Source organism: Ceratotherium simum, chromosome 31, assembly GCF_057802395.1.
Source record: "Ceratotherium simum simum isolate JZ-2026a chromosome 31, ASM5780239v1, whole genome shotgun sequence".
Lineage (NCBI taxonomy): Eukaryota > Metazoa > Chordata > Mammalia > Perissodactyla > Rhinocerotidae > Ceratotherium > Ceratotherium simum.
In genome coordinates, this window is record NC_141930.1 from 35,290,546 (window position 1) to 35,310,964 (window position 20,419).

Below are 20,419 nucleotides of genomic sequence, written 5' to 3' on the forward strand. Positions count from 1 at the left end.
CATTTAGTATTCTCTGAAAATCTGTTATGTATTAAATGTGCAAATCTGATGAGAAAAAACTTTATAAAACCACATGTTGTTAAAAAGTGAATATTTTTCTAATGTGATCCATTATTATAACATAAATTTACTATTTCTGATATTGAACTCTTCAAAATTTCTATTTTTAAAGATAACTTGAAACAATCAATCTAGTGAAAAATGGTTTCCAAGAATCAAGGACTGAGAAACATGCACAAAAAATGTATTTATGGAGAGAGAGATTATAGAAGAGGGAGGTATACTTTAGTAGCTGATAAAATAGAAGATGTAATTATTCATTAAATCAGCCATTCATTAAATCAGCATTGATTGAACACGTGTCACCTGCAATGTGCTGGGTATAAAATATAAGTAAAAACACATCTCTTAAACTTTCAAGCATCTTATCTTTGTGAGGTTCAGGGCTATGCAAAAACAAATAGAACATTGTATTAAATATTTAAGCCTACACACACATGATATTATGGGAGCTTATAACATATTAGTTGCGATGGGTGTGGGGAGAGTGAATCAAGATAGTCAAGATAATGTGGGGAGGGTAAACCAAGAAATGAACCTGGGATTATTGCTTTATTGATATAATTATTGGAACTATATCAAGTAAAATATTTATTGGATTATTTTCCCTATGGAGCAAGTGGATTAATGCAGAACTGATAAAACATGATTATGACTCCTGTACATTCACAGGCCCAGACCCCCAGGGCCTTGGGAATAGTATTCAGTTTGATACTACACTGTAACTGATACAACGAGCCAGAGTCGAATCCCACAATCTGTGCATACCCTATATTATGATATATATTTAGGCATCAGTTTAAAAAATTGTATCAGTTTTCTATCATTGCCCTAACAAATTCCGACATACTTAGTATCTTAAAACAATGCCTATTTATTAGCTCACCTTACTCTGGGTCAAAAGTCCAGCTCAGAATGGCTGGATTCTCGTCCAGGGTCTCACGGGGCTGAAATTGAGGTGCGGGTGGGAACACCATTCTCATCTGAGGCTCAGGGTCCTCTTCCAAGCTCCGTGGTGTTGGCAGAATACAGTTTATTCCCATACTTTCCCTGTGGCCCTCTCCATCCTCAAGGCAGCAGTGGCACATGGAGCCCTTCTCACGCTCTGGATCTCTCTGTCTTCCTCTTCTGTGGTTACATCAGGCCCATCTGGGCTCATCTCATTATATTCGTAGGTTTCAGGGATTTGTGCATGGGCATCTTTGGGGGCCTTCAGTCTGCCTTCCATAAGCACACATCGTCCTATCTCTAGAATGAAAATCTGTATGAAGAAAGGTCAACGTGCTGCTGGAAAGCAGTTCAAATAATGGAAATCCTTAGCTCATTATAGCTTTGCATTGTTTATTCTTTCACAGAAGAGGATTCATCATATGCCTTTTGGGAAATAATAAAAGCAGAATGCTGGCTTATTGGTAAGAGAGTAATAAATTTGGTTTAAAGAAGGTGAAAAATGGTAAGACAAATCCAGTGATTCTGGGAGTCACTTAAGAAGATAGAAGGCTAGCCCTGTGGCCTAGTGGTTAAGTTCAGTGAGCTCCATTTCGGCGGCCTGGGTTTGGTTCCCAGGCATGGACATACACCACTTGTCGGCGACCCACGTGCAAAATAGAGGAAGACTGGCACAGATGTTAGCTCAGGGCGAATCTTCCCTAGGGAAAAAAATAAAAAGAAGAAGATAGAAATTGATTCAATACCAGTGTGTGGCAAGTGAGAAAAGTGAATGCTTTTCTTGAGGGCTGTGATTTGGGGAATTTAATTTTAATTAAATTTACAACCCTAAAACTTTTACTCTGACTGCTTTTTGCTCACAGTGTGACTTGCTTAACAGAGAGAGAGCAGGGGAGACTAGACCCAAGATAAAGAAGTGGGAGGAGTGAAAGGGAAGAATCCTCTACCCCGTGTCCTCCCCTCAGGTCCCTTGACCCAGGATCCTTAAGGGAAAGGGAGGAGAAAATTTCAATCATTTTTCAGGTTGAGTTTTAAAATGGCCTGGACTCTGAATAATCAAATGTGACTGCTGAAAATTTATGGAACATTCACAGCATGTAATTTGGGGACAGGAAAGGGAGATCCAATATGCTGTTAAAAATAAAAAAAATAATTACAGCTATGAGCTTGTAATTGGGTAGATTGGGAAGGTGTGGGAAGTACAAAGGGATGAGTGATTTACATCAGCCTTGGGAAGGCAGGAAGCAAAGGAGGAGCTATATATAGAATCTATACGTGGAGTCCAGATGACAGAACATATGCCTCTAGTTCTGGTTTCTAAATAGGCACGACCTGTGCGTGTGTGTGTGTGTGTGTGTGTGTGTGAGAGAGGTGTGTGTGTGTGCGTGAGAGGTGTGTGTGTGTGAGAGGGGTGTGTGTGTGAGAGAGAGGTGTATGTGTGTGTGTGTGTGTGTGTGTGTGTGTGAGAGAGAGAGAGAGAGAGAGGGAGAGAGGGAGGGAGGTGGGGAGAAACGGAAAGAGCAGGAGCAGGAGCAATTGGCTTCCTATGCGCCTAGTAGGTCAGAAATGGGTCACAGTGAAAGTGTCATCAATGCCAAGCCACAGAACAACAGATAAAACACTGAACTGAACTCCAACAACCAGATATTAGCTGCTTCTTTTGTAAGGATCTCTGGTAAAAATTCAGAGTAAAAATTCTGGTAAAAATTCAAATTTTAAAGATATCTCTTACCTTAACTCTTCCCTTCAGGGGTCTAAAATTTAGCATGTTTTTGAACTACTTTATTATGCCTTTAAATAGCCATAATCAGTACAGCATGGGAGAGCTACAAGATGTGAGGCTCGAGCATTTCCAGGTGCCGCCTGAAGTGAAGGCCTGACAAGCACGGGCTTCGGAGTAAAACAGAGCATTGTTTTACTTCTGCTCACTAGTATCGTGACCTCAGCCAAGTTCCATAACGTCTCTAAAGTTCAGTTTCCAAAAATTGTGTGAAGATAAAACCAGCATGATAAAAAAGACATCTAGGATGTTGTGGTCACTAAATACCTGTTATATTCTTCCTTTGCTAAATGTTCTCTTTTATCATTACAGCCAGTGCCTGCGGTAGGCTGCCTCTGAGATGGCCCACATCTCAGAGGTCTTGTCTCTTGGAATTCATGCCCTTTTGTAGTCCCTTCCACTGGCGTGTAAGTAGGCCTAGTCAAGCATGAGGGATACAGTAGGGTTGGGGTGCCACCTAGTGGATTCGGTTATCACAAGACTGTGATTTTTGGCTTTAGATCCTCTCCACACTGGCTCTCCCTTTCTCTGATACCTTGCCAAAAGAGAATCAGACTGCTGTGTTGTGAGCAGCCTTAGGGAGAAGACCAGGTGATAAGGAATTGATATCTCCAGCTAATAGCCAGTAAAGATCTGAACCTGACAGCAACCACACGAATGTACTTGGAAACAGACCTGTCAGCCCCTGGAGAGTCTCGGCTGAGTCTGAAACGTCACGAGAGGCTTTGAGCCAAAGGCACCCAGCTAAACCATGCCCAGATCCTTTACAACAGAAATTGTTAAATATACACATCTGTTATTTAAGCCATATTTTGGGGTCATTTGTTACACAGCAATAGATAATGAATACAGTGCCCAATTTTAAAAGGGATTGTATTCCATAAAATGCACATTGCAAATGTGATTATATAAAATAATTTTTGCTTAAAAACAATATTATAAACAAAAGTCAGATTTCCTGAATGGCCTAGAAAATGAGATTACTTTCATAAAAATATGACAAGAGTGTGTCCATAAAATATTCTTCACATCTCATAACACCAAAGCCAAAGTATAGTTCACAGTGCAGAGGCGGATTAGAAGATCCTCATGTTACTTACAGAGTCATGAGGTCTCAGCAGCCTTTCATCAGCTTCTCCAAAATATTGGCACATGCTGTTGTTTTCCACCATGTTCTTTTTAATAAAGTCTGCTAGAAATCTCCAAATAGGTTCAAGATGCTGATCTTTCTGCCGTGCGTTTTTCAAAGAAAGTCTATATTCTGAGCCTTTCGAACAATTCTACTTCCCTTCTTTGTATTTATGTTCATAACAAAGGTCCAATATTTTATTGAGATTAAAGGTAAAAATTGTTTAAGTGACCAAATATTTGTTGACATGCAAATATGTTATCAAAGAGTTAACAAGCAATGTTTCAATAATTTTACTTCATTTTAAATTCAAATTACTGTTAGTACTTGTGACTGACAGACTTGAAGGTAAGCTACAATGAAACCCACCTCCTGGTAGTCATACTTTTGTGTAAGAGCATACACACCCTTGCATATGGACAGAAACTGTGACTTTCTATTAATCCATAAATATGGTAAAGGTAATGGGATCTCATTTCCATGATAATATTGTGTGGTATAATATTCTTTCTTAGCATATAGGCCTGGAGACTTTCTTTGCTGACTTGATGTTGCAGCATCTAACAAGGCACGGAACTGCAAGCAGCCTCTAGCAACTGAGTGTGGTTTCTGGGCAACTTTCAGCAAGAGCTATAGCCTTTAGTCGTGTTGCTGCAGTGAAAGGAATTCCATCCACAACCTGATGAGCTTGAAGCAGATTCTTCCCCAGCCACGCCTATGGATAAGAATGCAACCTGGCAACAAGGTGATTGAAAATCTGAGCAGAAGCACCAAGTTAGCTGTGCCTGGACCCCTGAACCCCGGAAATCATGAGATAATAAATGTGTGCTGTTTTAGGTGCTGTTTGTGGTAATTTGTTATGCAGCGAAAGAAAACTAAGAGAAATTAAATAGAAAACTACAGCAAAGGACTCCAAAGTGATTTTTGCTTAGAAAATTATCACTGCTCAGAAATTTTGACAAAGCCAGCCATTGTTTTCAGATGTTTGTAAAATATAAAACTATTATGGATATCAACCTTTCTTTTACTTTAATCAATTACCGTCTCTACCTGTGAAACATAATGTGAAGATATTACACCTCTATTTATAGCTAAGAATAATCATGATTTTGATTTTAGCCAATGCATTTATAATATCAACATATTTTTCCACAATTCAAGCTTTTTGCAAATTGCCATTGTATGTTCCATGGCATCTTTGAAAGAAAACCAGAGTCAAGGTCAAGAAATTTGAGTTGGAGGCCTATTTTTGTTAGTTGTGATCCTGTGACAATAAACATGTTTCCTAAAGTTTTCAGGCTTCTACTTCCTTATTCCAGCTCTTACCACTGATAATATAATTGTGAGTTGCTATTTATTGAATACCTATTTTATTCCAACGATGTACAGGGACTCTAAAACATTCTTTTTAATCTTTAAAATCACTTGACAAAGAAAATACTATTATTTCCATTTCATAGATGAGGAAACAAGCCCTGAATTATCAGGTAAGTTGTCCATCTATTAAATGAAAGATAGGCATGTAAATCCAAATTTCTGTGGTCTGAAAACTAGAGACCTCTTCTACTTACAGTTCTGCTACACAGTATTTCTATAATCAATGTATATTAACAATAAATAAATAACTATTGGTATTAGTCCCCAGTTTTTATTCATTAATAACATAAAAAGCTATATTTTCTGATGAATTACACAATAGTTATTTCAGGATATAAGCATAAAGAAGACAAAAATCCCTAAATATTTGTTAGAAATAGTCTGCCTGAAATAAATGAGAGACTAAAAAAAAATAGAAAAAATTAATAAAAACAAGAGATGTTTCTTTGAAAAGATAAACAAAATTGACAAACCTTTAGCTAGACTCACCAAGAAAAAAAGAGAAAAGGCACAAATAAGTTAAATCAGAAATCAAAGAGGAGAAATTACAACAGACACCTCAGAAATACAAAAGATTATAAGAGAATACTATGAAAAGCTATATGCCAACCAATTCGACAATCTGGAAGAAATGGATAAATTCTTAGAATCATACAACCTTCCAAAACTGGATCAAGAAGAAGTAGAGAATTTGAATAGACCAATCACCAGTAAGGAGATCAAAACAGTAATCAAAAACCTCCCCAAAAATAAAAGTCCAGGACCAGACGGCTTCCTTGGTGAATTCTACCAAACATTCAAAGAAGACTTAATACCTATCCTTCTCCAAATCTTCCAAAAATTGAGGAGGGGGGGAAGCTCCCCAACTCATTCTACGAAGCCAACATTAACCCAATACCAAAACCAGACAAGGACAACACAAAAAAAGAAAATTACAGGCCAATATCACTGATGAACATCGATGCAAAAATCCTCAACAAAATACTAGCAAATCACATACAACAATACATTAAAAAGACTATACACCATGATCAAGTGGGATTTATTCCAGGTATGCAGGGATGGTTCAACATTCACAAATCAATCAACGTAATACACCACATTAATAAAATGAATAAAAATCACATGATCATCTCAATAGATGCAGAGAAAGCATTTGACAAGATACAGCATCCACTTATGATAAAAACTCTGAATAAAATGGGTATAGAAGGAAAGTACCTCAACATAATAAAGGCCATATTTGACAAACCCACAGCTAATATCATCCTCAATGGTGAAAAACTGAAACCTATCCCTCTAAGAACAGGAGCCAGGCAGGGATGCCCACTCTCACCACTCCTATTTAACATAGTACTGGAAGTCTTAGCCAGAGCAATCAGGCAAGAGAAAGAAATAAAAGGCATCCAAATTGGAAAGGGAGACGTGAAACTGTCACTACTTGCAGATGACATGATTTTATATATAGAAAACCCTAAAGAATCCACCAGAAAACTTTTAGAAGTAATAAACAAATACAGTAAAGTTGCAGGATACAAACTCAACATACAAAGATCAGTTGCATTTCTATACACTAACAATGAAGTAGCAGAAAGAGAAATTAAGAATACCATCCCATTTACAATTGCAACAAAAAGAATAAAATACCTAGTAATAATCTTAACCAAAGAGGTGAGAGATCTGTACACTGAAAACTATAAAACATTGCTGAAAGAAATTGAAGAAGACACAAAGAAATGGAAAGATATTCTGTGCTCTTGGATTGGAAGAATTAACATAGTTAAGATGTCCATACTTCCTAAAGCAATCTATAGATTCAATGCAATCCCTATCAAAGTTCCAACAACATTTTTCACAGAAATAGAACAAAGAATCCTAAAGTTTATATGGAACAACAAAAGATCCCGAATAGCTAAAGGAATCCTGAGAAAAAAGAACAAAGCTGGAGGTATCACATTCCCTGATTTCAAAATATACTACAAAGCTATAGTAACCGAAACAGCATGGTACTGGCACAAAAACAGACACACAGATCAATGGAATAGAATCAAAAGCCCAGAAATAAGCCCACACATCTACGGACAGCTAATCTTTGACAAAGGAGCCAAGAACATACAATGGGGAAAAGAAAGTCTCTTCAACAAATGGTGTTGGGAAAACTGGATAGCCACATGCAAAAAAATGAAAGTAGACCCTTATCTTACACCATACACAAAAATTAACTCCAAATGGATTAAAGACTTGAGTGTAAGATCTGAAACTATGAAACTTCTAGAAGAAAACATAGGCAGTATGCTCTTCGACATCGGTCTTAGCAACATATTTTCAAGCACCATGCCCGACTGGGCAAGAGAAATAATAGAAAAAATAAACAAATGGGACTACATCAAACTAAAAAGTTTCTGCATAGCAAAGGAAACCATCAACAAAACGGAAAGACAACCTAAAAATTGGGAGAAGATATTTGCAAATCATACATCTGATAAGGGCTTAATCTCCAAAATATATAAAGAACTCATGCATCTCAACAACAAAAAAACTACGAACCCAATTAAAAATGGGCAAAAGACCTGAACAGACATTTGTTCAAAGAAGATATACAGATGGCCAACAGACACATGAAAAGATGTTCAAAATCACTAACTATCAGGGAAATGTAAATCAAAACTACAATGAGATATCACCTCACGCCCGTCAGAATGGCTATAATTAACAAGACAGGAAACAACATGTGTTGGAGAGGATGTGGAGAGAAGGGAACTCTCATACACTGCTGGTGGGAGTGCAAACTGGTGCAGCCACTATGGAAAACAGTATGGAGATTCCTCAAAAAATCAAGGATAGAACTACCATATGATCCAGCTATTCCACTGCTGGGTATTTATCCAAAGAACTTGAAAACACCAATGCGTAAAGACACATGCACCCCTGTGTTCATTGCAGCGTTATTCACAATAGCCAAGACTTGGAAGCAACCTAAGTGCCCATCAAGGGATGAATGGATAAAGAAGCTGTGGTATATATACACAATGGAATACTACTCAGCCATAAGAAAGGATGAAATCCAGCCATTTGTGACAACATGGATGGACATTGAGGGTATTATGCAAAGTGAAATAAGTCAGAGGGAAAAGGTCAAATACCGTATGATTTCCTTCATTAAGTAGTAGATAATAACAATAATAAACAAACACATAGAGACAGAGATTGGATTGGTGGTTACCAGAGGGGAAGTGGGGAGGGAGGAGGGCAAAAGGGATAATTCGGCACATGTGTGTGGTGATGGGTTGTAATTAGTATTTGGGTGGTGAACATGATGTAATCCATGCAGAAATAGAAGTATAATGATGTACACCTGAAATTTATACAATGTTATAAACCAATGTTACTGCAATAAACAAAAAATTAAAAAAAAAAAAGAAATAGTCTGCCTACTAACATATTTCTTTTGGTCGACTTGTTAAAAGGATAATAATGACTGATTTTGCTATGCTTTGAATTCAATAGTGTTATAATGCAGCATTCAATATCCTTTTTAATGTCTTTCAATTTACATTTCTCACTATTGGTAGTTTTATTCTTAAATTCCCACATAAAAAAGATCTGCATAAAAAAAATAAATCTGCATTTTATTCTGGATTTCTATGTTGATTCCAAGGGATCTTAATGCTTCTCATTAGTGACTTATAGAAGCTAGAAGAGCTTCTCCGTAAGGTTGTTTTTAATTACTTTCACCTACAATATTAATTTATCTTCGATTATTTAATGGCAAAACACCTAAATTAGCATTTACCCTATTTTGTAAGCCAGATATAATATATTGACTTAATAAAGGTTAATATTTCCCCAAGATGCTTACATTTATCTCTATACAAATCCTGCATCCCTGCCCTCTGGTAACTAAGTTACAGTGAATGATGTGCTGGGATCGACTTGAGGAGCCTGAGAAAGCTGCTTCTCTGCAACTCCAGCTGTCTCCCCCAGACAGCCTGAAATCTGCATAGTGGGAATATGTGTACCATGGAAAAGGAATGCTAAATGGTGCAAATCAAGGCTTTATTTTTTAGGCAAACCATTTTGCCAGCCCACCACATATTTCAGTTCATGGGGAAAAATAAAATAATATAACTATTTTTTAGCTAAAAGAAAAGGAAATTTGGAAATTGCTAACTATGAAAAATATTACACTTGATAAACATATTAAAACCTAGATCAATTTAGTATATTTTAGATGAACAAGTCAAGTTTTCTGAGCCATTGCAACGCAAAAATTACAGAAAAATTTGTGCCTGAGTATTGGCCGTTTGGTAGAGAGAATCACCCATAATGTTTGCTTAATAGACAACAGGGTCTCTAAGGTAACAATGCCAAATGTAAGTGAAGTTTGCTTTTTCACAAAGTTTATTTATTTATTGGTGAGGAAGATTTGCCCTGAGCTAACATCCATTGCCAATCTTCCTCTTTTTCTGCTTGAGGAAGATTAGCCCTGAGTTAACATCTGTGCCCATCTCCCTCTATTTTGTACGTGGGATGCTGCCACAGCATGGCTTCTTGAGCAGTGTGTAGGTCCGTACCTGGGATATGAACCTGTGAACCCTGGGCTACTGGAGTGGAGTGTGTGAACTTAACCACTAAGCCACCAGGCAGGTCCCTCATAATTTATTTTACAAAGTTAATTGTTTAGCCTGTCAGATTGTTCTTTGTCCATCTATCATCAAAAGTATTAAAGAAGAAAAGGGACCAAACCAGGAGAAAATATGTCTTATCCTCACAAATTCACTAAGTGCCAATTTCACTTAACTTTTCAATCCCTGAAAAGTGAGTTTATCTATTGTAAAGCAAGTACCTCTGATGGGAAAACAAAGATGCAATAGAAAGATATTTTTGTACAAGATACAAAATAAATGAAACTATTTTGAATTGAAATCGAATGCAAACCTTATTTAGGCCAAAAATGGTTTAGTGTGTTTCCTCTATTTACCTCAAAGAAAAAACTTTTCATGGTGAAATAGGAGGTATTATCCAAAGAGGGCTGCTATTGATACGTACTCAGATTGCACATTATGATCCTGAAAAGATTATATCAGCAAACTAACCTGCAAGGCTGAGCTCAGCATGGGACTCATACATCTTATTGGTTTCATTCTTTAGTAGTTATGGAGTTTTCCCACTATGACATTGGCTAAATGGCAGCGGTCTTACTTCAATAGCCTCCAACCTTGGATGGGATGCTACAAATACACACACCTTCCGTATGGTATTGACCTCAGGCAGTTTCACAGTTTTGCCTTTTCTAGAATATTTTATTACCTTTGAAATATCGTGTTAAGCCACTACATAACTAATTTTGTTTTAATGGAGTGAGACCACAAAGGGCATCAGCAATTAGTTAATATTTATTTTGAAAAATAAGTATCTTCTAAAATACCTGTTACCAGAAGTGAAATTAAGTGAATTTCTCATAATGGAGTCTTCTTTAGGAATTAACTCAAAAATAAAATTCCATTAAAACATTGCAAATTCACAATTCACTATTCATTAGTTCATTTAATTCATTAACTTTATTATAAGCTAACAACTATTTGTAGCCCAAACAGACATCATCATAATAAACATTATACTGGAAGGTCTGCCAGACCACAGAGGCAAATTATTCCAAATTAAAGGCAGTATTTGAGAAAAGCTAAACGACATCTAATTCCAGTTATTAGTTTAAACAATAGGATAAAATGTTTGGGAAAGGTAGTTTATTTATGACCTGAAGTTGCCTGACATAGGGAAGGGTAATAAGTAAGTGTCCAGTCAAAAGAGGAAAAAATCCAGCAAAGGAAACAATATCTTCATTCACTATTTAACTCTGTATCTTAAAGTTATTCTCACTAGTTGTTCATTACAATACAAGCTCTGTGAGGCTCCCCAGAGTTAGCTAAACTCAAGATTAGGGGTATAGTCCTCTAGACTGCCAGGTCTGTCCAAGACACCTGACATAAGCTGTAAATTCGGGGCTACCTTCACTTCAGACCAGCTGGTTACAAATTGGGGGCTCCCAACAGAGTCCCTCAGGTTAAACGATTCTCTAGAATGACCCAGAACCCAGGAAAGTGCTATACTTAAAATTACAAGTTGATTATAGCAAAAGGACACAAATCAGCACAAGCCAAAAAGGAGCTGCATTGGACAGAATGCGGGACTGGGAGAGTTCCAACTGTGAAACTTCCATGTCCTCAGGATGCACTACCTTTCCATTATCAATGCATGGCAACACATTACTAATTGTTAGATTATTATCAACGACTAGACTATTACCTACTCAGGAAGCCCAACTTAGCTTCTCTGGTGTCCAGAGTTTTCATTGAGACTTCATTACATAGGCATGATTGATTCCGTTATTGTCCACGTGGTTGAACTTAGTCTCCAGTCCTCTTACCCTCAGCCTCACACTCCTTAATGTTGGGATGATTTTACTTGTCCCAAAGTCCTAACCCTCTAATCATATGGTTGTTCTTCCTTGCTGGCCCCATCCTGAGTCATCTCTTAGCACCAACTATCAGGTGTGGTCTGAGTCACTCCACGAATAACAAAGACACTACTCTCATTCAGGAAATTCCAACGGTTAGAGGTTACGCCCGGGAACCAGGAAAAAGGCCAGATCCCTCTTTGATTAAAGCTAATTCTCCACTATACAGAGGCCAAGGACCAAATCTGTCTTTTAAACATTTTATCCCAAGCACCTAGAATTATGTGTGCAAGATTATCAGTATCACAACCTAAAATTGTAAAGAGTTGAGTTGAATTGAATGAAGAAAAGAAAGAAAGAATTATTTTAATTTCCAATAAAATAATATTTACCAGCATTGTACTCCAGTGGGCATCTATTTTTCCCATTGTTTGGTGAATTTTTTCTTTTTAGGAGAAAAAAAAAATAAAGTCAGCTGCCATGTGTTAAAAGTCATCTATTAAATGTTTCTTGCTTCTGCTTCTCAATCTTTCTTCTTATTTTCCAATTTAACCACTTTTCTTCATTCAAATCATGTGTTATGAAACACATACTTATGAGTTTCAAGCTTCCCTCAATACCATAAAACAAGCAATGTCTGTAATCAATACTGTTCTACCAATTCTTACTGCCAGTTTAAGTCTCTTTATCCCTGTAGCAATACAGCGCTATGCCCACATTCTTTGGAAGAATCAGCTTCTTTTCTTTCCAGCTCATATCACCCCTTAAAGACTGGCTTTGGCTTTGCAGGATAGGCTATCACACTTAATGAGATCAGTTTCTATGATTCTTACCTAATATGCGTTGGTCATAATTTAAATTATGCAAATTTCACCCCAGCAGTCCTGATGTATGATATAAATCCTAAGAGCCCAGAGTGTTGATTCAGATGCTGGAAGTGGAAAAAACAGTTCCAGTTAAAAATTTCACTAAAAATTAGAGTCACCAACATTGCTTAGCAGTTCTACCTCTTTTCTTTGGCTTCTGTTAGGTTGTTAGGTAACAGGGCATTGAGAAACTGAAATCAGTTTCTAGAAATAACAACAGCAACAAAAGAGTGAGAAATGTCCAAGACCTATTCCCTAGGCTTATATAATAATTTTTTTTAAATGAAAATAATATTAGCATCTGAAATTACTTAATGTACCACATGTGAGAAACAGTTACATGATTATTGCATCGAATGCATAGTATTTTCCATTTAGAATCTGATAATATAGTCATGAAAAGTGATGACATGTGCAAGGGCTGAGAAGAAGGTAATAGGTTAGATATGTGAGGGTCACATTAAGGGCTGAGGGAATCTCTTGTAACCCTAGTCTCCATTAAGAACTCTGTAAAAGTATTATCTCTGGGGTAACCATCCACTGACTCGACTCCCCTACTCCTCACCTACAACCTGGGGATTGATGACGTAGACTTGGTAGCTCAGCTCAGTCATGCAAAAAGAGGATCCTAGCAAATTAGATGCAAATCTGAGAGCCACTCTGGATCAAGTCATGTGGTACCCATGGTATGAACTGATGTCCCCCACATTGGAGATTGGGAAGGAGGTGGTTCACTGGACAGTGAGTTGAAGGAAGGACAAAGCAGAGATTCAGGAGCCTGTAGCCTGCAGAAACTGAGGAGAGGCTGGTTGGACAAGTGCACAACTAGTCCATAGCAAAGCCAGAAGTAAGACCAGACTATGATTTGTACCAGCTTTGAACTTATATCAAAGGCGTCAGCAGGGCAAGCAACGTCAAGGTGAAAAAGGGACATAGAGCTAAGGAGAAAGCAGAAGAGAATCCCTTTTTCAAGAACCCCAGGGTGTTCTGATGCCACGGAGTCGTTCAAAGCGTGTATCTTTCTTCCATTAGAACACCATTTCTGCTAGATAAGCAGAAGGAAAAAAAATGGATTTTTTTTATTTAAGAGAAACTGAATCTCTTAAGAGAAAAGTGCAAATAATTTTTATTCCAATAAGTTTATAAGATGGAGCTAAATGAAGTTTCCTTCTTCTCTTCCTCCTCCTTCTTCTTCTTGTTGATAGTCAACACATAATGCCTCTTGAGGAAACTACATTTTCTCTACATAACTGAGTTGTAGTATCAGTTGAATGTTTCGCACATCTCTTAAGTTAAAATATTATGGACCAAATATTAACTTTCAAAAGTATTTTTAAACATATAAAGTGAATTACTTAATTGATGGCACAGAATTCTTAAACTTCGAGATCAAAATGAGGCTAATATTGAGCAGGACTCAGGATTCTTGAAGTCAGAGTCCCATCCAAACCCCAGCTCCATCATAATTAGCTGTTGGGAAGTTACTTGACCTGTCTGAATCTTGTAATATTGGTGCTTAAATTACTACGTTCATAAAACTCCTAGGCCTATTCCTGACAAATAGGATGAGCTCGGTAAATGGAAAATATAAATATTGAGATATGACTAGTAGAAAACAAAGAGAGAAAACTTAAAAATGTTAAGCTATATATACTTAGGAAATTTGTCTATTGCAACCTGCATTTTTAAAAACTATTTGCTCTCTAAAAACTAATTATTCTATTTTATTTTCTTTTTAATATGTCAATAATTGTAGTGAACTCTTAATCCTACCAAAATTTTTTAGAATAATTTTTGAAGGTACAAAAAACAACAATAAATATCCTTACCCTTGAGGTCTGGTATGAGAACTTGATGGTTGCAGTGAGACGATGAAAGGGCTTTGAAGAATTAAAATTCCATTTGATAACATTTTTACTTTTTTGAAAAGCTTCCAGCTTTATTAAAATCTTCTAAAGCTCCAATGAAAAAGCTTGTGAAATAAGGTGATATTTATCATTACTATGACTTCAAAAGAAAAATACTATCTCATATTTTAATGACAATGATGTTCTCATCGTTTTCTAATATGACTGGGCTACTGCAAACCCATAGATAACATAGTTAAATGCAATCCAGTACATTCCAAGGAAAGATATACTCAATTTTAATAAATGAACGTTTGTTTTAGGGCTTTTAAATAAAATGGGAAAAATATGCTTTTTTTCCTTACATTGTATGATGAACAATTTTCTTTCAAACTTTGCGAATAATTCATTCTCTGGATATAATGATACACTTATTACATTTGCAGAGCAAAAAAAACAGTACTAATACTAGTAACCGTACTGAACTACAACCCATGCAATGAAATCATAAAGCAACTTTTTGTCTCTATTCATTTAAATACTTTCTCTGCAACCAGTTCTTCCCTTTTCCCTGGATGAAATTTAGGGCAATTTCCATTACTTCTCATTTCTTACAGGTAATAGAAGTTTAACCTGACAGTAGTAAATATATCTTTTCAAAGGTTGTAAGTTTACACTTCATTCAAAGTCACAACTCTGCCCCACATCCTGTTGAAGGCAGGCCCCTAAAAGCATAAGACAGGTGGGATTGATGAAAAACCAATCACATCTCTTTCTAATACTGTATTCTTGAAGAGCTGGTACCAGACTCCCAGGGACTGGCAGACATTAAAAATGGATTGACTTTCTCACCTAGCACTCTGCATAGATTTTTCAGAGTTCACTATCTCTGCCATAGCCATCACTAGGGTTCTCTCACTTGTAGTTCCCTAGGTAGAGGTGAATGCCCTCTTCTTTAGCTGGTCCCTTGTTATGTTCTGTAACAAACAACCCCAAATCTCAACTGCTTCATGTGCGCACACACACACACACATATGCACACACAAACTTGTTTTGCTTGGTAGCATGAAGATCAAATGTGGACTTTAAAGGATTCTGTTCCACACATTCATTTAGGAATGCAAGCACCTCTGTGAGGACGGTGCCTACAACATCTGACCTTCAAGGCTGTGGATGAGGTAACAGAATAGAGAATCTCTTGAGGAATATTTTATAGGCCAGGTCTTAAAGTAGCATGTATATTTTCTGCCCACCTTCCATTGAATAGAATTTAGTCAAAAAGACTTACATATTTGCAAAATATTCAAGGAAATGCAGTATTTCTCTGTGCCTAGTGGAAAAATAAAAAATAAAATGGGTATGGCAAATGTATATTATTGGGCTCCTTCTATATTCCCTGTGACCTTGTGATTCTCACTAGTTTGGTGGGATCTGACATAATCTCATCCTGTTTTCTTGTGCAAGTAGCCTATATGGGTCATATTGATCTACAGAGCCTTCTCACAGATTCTTTGCTGTAACAATCTTTATGAGAACAGAATGCTAGATCTTAACATAGTCACCTCTCCTAGCTCCACTATCAGGAAAGCTTGTTGGTCTTTTTCTGGGTATAAGTTAGAAATCTGTTCATGGAATCTACCTTATGCAAGCTCTCCAAAGAAGACCAACTACCTAGCACCAATTCCTAGGACCAACCTCCCTAGGCCTCAAGGGCAATCATGGGGTCCCTAATTCCTTCTCCTTGTGTATTTGGGATCACAGAAGACCCATAGCTTTCTCTTCTTATCTCAGACTTTCTCTTTCCCTTGTAGGCAAAAGATACAAATCTGGTTTTATTTCTTTACATTTGCGAGTACTGCATGGTGATGAAGTCAAACACCCCTTTGGAAAGAGATGTCTACCATCTTGGAGCATTAGCCAAACCTGAGGCAAAAAAAAGCAGAATTATAACATTTTGTTATATGTTTAAGTAAGGAGTGCAACATTTTTTCTAAGTAATCTCTGATTTGGGACAACAGATCATATGTTTAGATAATTTATTTTTTATCTTGTTAAGTAGTTTGATAGAAAAGATTTCTATACTTTAAAGTAGGTTTCTTCAGGCTCAGAATAATGACAGGTTTGCAAATAATTAAGCAAATTTCATTGAGCTCCTAATCTGTGCCAAGCATTAAACTACATACTGTAGAGGTAAACATTGTTCCTGTTCTCAAAAGTTCTTATGTTATCAGGGAAAATTGATCGAAAACTCTTGATAATGAGGTTTGGTAATGCTATGGTAGAAGTGGAGAGTTAAATGGGAAATAACATCAAATTTAGATTAGGGAAGCAACCATAGGAACAGTGTTAAAACATTGGCTAGCACTACCACTCATAACAGGCTCACATTCCTCCCTCCACTATAACCTCCACAAAAAATCCATCATGACAATTTTCAATTATACCTGGCCTTGATCATGGAACTTTGAATAGAGCATATGCCCAATGACCACTCTCCCCAAAGACGATGGTCTGTTTTTCTAATCAGACAATGTAGAGATTTAGATGGAACTAAGAAAGTTTACAGGTTCTTCTGCAACCATTAAGTAGGTTTGCTGTAGGTTTATTGCAAATATTGTTAATCAGATTTAGAAAATTCCTTTCATTTTCCCAGACTATTAAAATTTAACAGCCACTCATTATTATTTTTTATTAATTTATATTATTTAATATAATTAATTAATTATATTATTTAATATAATTAATATAAATTTAATTAATTTATATTAATTAATAGCTATTAATTTTATCAAATGGCTGTTAGATTTTATCAAAAGTTTTTCTGCATTTATTGATATGATCATATATTTTTCCCAATATTCTCTATTAATAAGATGAATTTCATTGATTAGTATTAAGCTTTTCAACCATATTTGCATTTCTTGAATAAACATCATTGATCTTAATGTAATAATATCCTTTTCACGTATTGCGGTATTGGATTTGTTATTCTTAAAATATTATGTTGCTGAGAGAGTTTTCCTTTTCTTTTTTTTCCCTCTATCCCTCTTTCTTTCTTCTTTTCTTTTTAAATATCTTTGTCAGCTTTTGGAATCAAAATTAGGCTGATGCCATAAAAATAATTTGGAAGGTTCCTCCTTTTTAGATTCTAGAAGAGTTTGTGTAAACTAAGAGCTATTTCTTCCTTAATTTTTTAAAAGAATTTTCCAGTGAAAATGTCTGGGTCTGAAGCTACTGTTGAAAAAAGGTTTGCTTTTCTTAATTACAAAATAAATTTATTTGTTAGTTATAGGACAGTTCAAATATTTTTATTTCTTATTCTGTCAGTAATAAGTTTTAATTTTTTAATTATTTAATTTCATCTAAATCATCAAATTTATAGCTATAAAATTATTTATAATATCCTTTATTATCTTCTTCATATCTATAGGATCTGTAGTGATGCCAAAGATCAGGAAAGTATTTTATTCCTGATATCGGTAATCTCTGTTTTTGCTCTTTTTTTCTTTTTTCTTGATCAGTCTAAGTAGGTGTTTATCCATGTTATTAACAATTTCCAGAAAGAATCCTTTCTCTATTAAATGTTTGTTTCATATTCCTTTATGTTCTCATCTCTATAATTTCCTTTTTACTATTTTCTTTGAATTTTGTCTGCTTTTCTTTGTTTCTTGACATGAAGTTTAGATTATTAACTTTCATCTTTTCTTTCTTTTTAACATATGCAATTAAAGCTAGGAAATTCCTCTAATCCCTACTTTAACTGTATCTGATGTTTTCATATGTATTTTTTAATTTCAGTTCAAAAGAATTTTTATTATGATTACTTTTTTTAGTCCATGGGTTATTTAGAATTATTTTATTTTATTTCCAAACTTTGGAGATATTTTAGTTTTCTTTCTACTGATTTCTAGTTTAATGTCACTCAAGTCAAAGAACATTCTGGTTGTGAATTGAAACATTGTAAATTTTTTTATATCTGTTTTATGGCTCAGGTAAATCTTCCAATTGCACTTGAAATAAATCTGCATTTAGCAGTTGTATTTCCAGTAACTATACACACATCAATAAGGTCAAGTCAGTTAATCATATTGCTCAATTCCCCTAAATCCTTACAGACATTTTTCTCTGCTTGTTATATCAGTTATGGAGAGAGGTATCTTAAAATCTCCAAATAAATTTGTCTATTTTTTCTTTTGTTGACAATTTTTGCTTGATGTATGTTTAGGATATATTATCAGATGCATATGAATTTAGGAACCTTATGTCTTTATGTTGAACTGATTTATTTATAATTATGAATTATAATTGTTTATTTCTGGCAATATTTTTAGTTCTATTCTATATAAATTATGTTTTACCTGCTATCATTTTAGCCATACCAGATTTCTTCTGCTTAGTTTTTGCATGATATATTTTTTCTACCTTTTTATATTCAACCAATCTGTGTCCTTATATTTAAAGTGTGTCCCTTTGTAATTAACAAACAGTTAGGTCCCCCTTTCTTAATCTTTGCTGGCAAGGTTTTGACTTTGAATTACAGTGTTTTGTCCAGTTATGATTAATGTCATTACTGCTATGTGTAACATATTCTAGCTTGTTTTCTCTTTGAGGAAGTTAGTAGTCTTTGAGCAAGTCCTGATCTTTTGGGGCTAATCACTGCAGAGGTTGTGGTTTAGCTTCTCAGGCTGGCTGCTGCAGACTTTGTGGTTCAGCATCTGGGTCTGCTTGCTGCAGAGGTGTGGATCAAAGTTCTGTTGTCATAGGAGGTGTGGCCACTGTTTGTTTGTAAATTCAGTGTCTAGGTGGCTATCCTGTTTTCTGTTTTTTGGCCTAATTGTCCTGCCTCTAAATATGTCTACTACCTTTGATTACATGCCAAGCATAACATATAGGAGAAGTCTTGAGATCCCAGATAATATATCTGCCCCCTTTTCCTATGGTAAATAGATAGGGTGAGGGGTTGATCATCTCACTTCAATTAAGAATTGATTTGGGGCAGGTTTTGCTTCCAGTTTACATAAGACAGAGGCTACCTGTATTTTGCCCCTGTTCCTACAGTATGGTCTCTTTGCATTTTGATTAAAAGCTTGGTGCTCCTCAACCATGAAAAACTGTGGGAGCTTCAGATGCTCCAACTCAGTTCTCTAGGCTCCTATAGTGTGTAGCTTAAAGTCTGACATATCTTAAGAAGGAGATTAAAATTGTGTCTGAGCACATGATTGGACTTGAGGACATTTCAGCCTGCCATTTAGAAACTTTCGGCATAGTTCACTGGACTCCTGTGAAGCCCCTGTTCTCACCAAGTGTTCCAGGGAAAATGGGCCATGTTATTGAAGCCCTGCAAGATTTGAATTTGTTAATATCTATCCCTCACAGCCACAAGCACCTCATTGATTTTCTTTCTCCCATTAGAATCTTTCTGTCTTGTCCTCACTAAGAATAAGATAATGTTTACAGGGGAAAAATAGATAGATACTATCAAATTACCACATCCCCTCTCAAATTTTAGTTTACCTAATCTTTCTTTCTTCTGTTCTGTGATGTCATTACAATATGATTTTTGCATTTTATTCAGCTTTTTCTGTCTATTGTACCAAGAGCAGTAGTCTGCTGTGACCTACCAAGTCTGACACAAAAGAATTCGTATTTTTTTAAAGCATGTGTTTATACTGATAACTCTAATTCCAATTTAACACCACAGGATTTTTCCTCACTTTACTCGAGCTATGTTTCTATTGTCCTATCCACGGTGAGATACCTGACTCTCCACACCATTACACTTACGCGTTGCCCAATGGCACCTAAATTACTACAATCGTACTACTAAAAACAATCATTCTACCAATTAAAATTTTGAGTCAACTTGCACTTTTATTTGTATTTTGCCTGCTACATAGCCAAACTTATATGGATAATAGGCAAATTCCTGAGCTTTAAGTTCAAATTTCTCACCTA

The 20,419-nt window shown here is 35.9% G+C and overlaps 1 long non-coding RNA gene across 1 annotated transcript in view; it reads right to left on the reverse strand.

Moving 5' to 3' along the window:
• Positions 1-215: 215 nt before the first annotated feature.
• LOC147913064 (uncharacterized) overlaps positions 216-20,419 on the reverse strand; it is a 318,208-nt gene continuing 298,004 nt past the window's right edge. Inside the window, exons 3-5 of the long non-coding RNA XR_015549263.1 lie at positions 14,447-14,589; positions 12,585-12,682; positions 216-1,709 (exon numbers count right to left, since the gene is read on the reverse strand). This is a non-coding gene — a long non-coding RNA (uncharacterized LOC147913064). The remainder of the gene's footprint in view (positions 1,710-12,584; positions 12,683-14,446; positions 14,590-20,419) is intronic.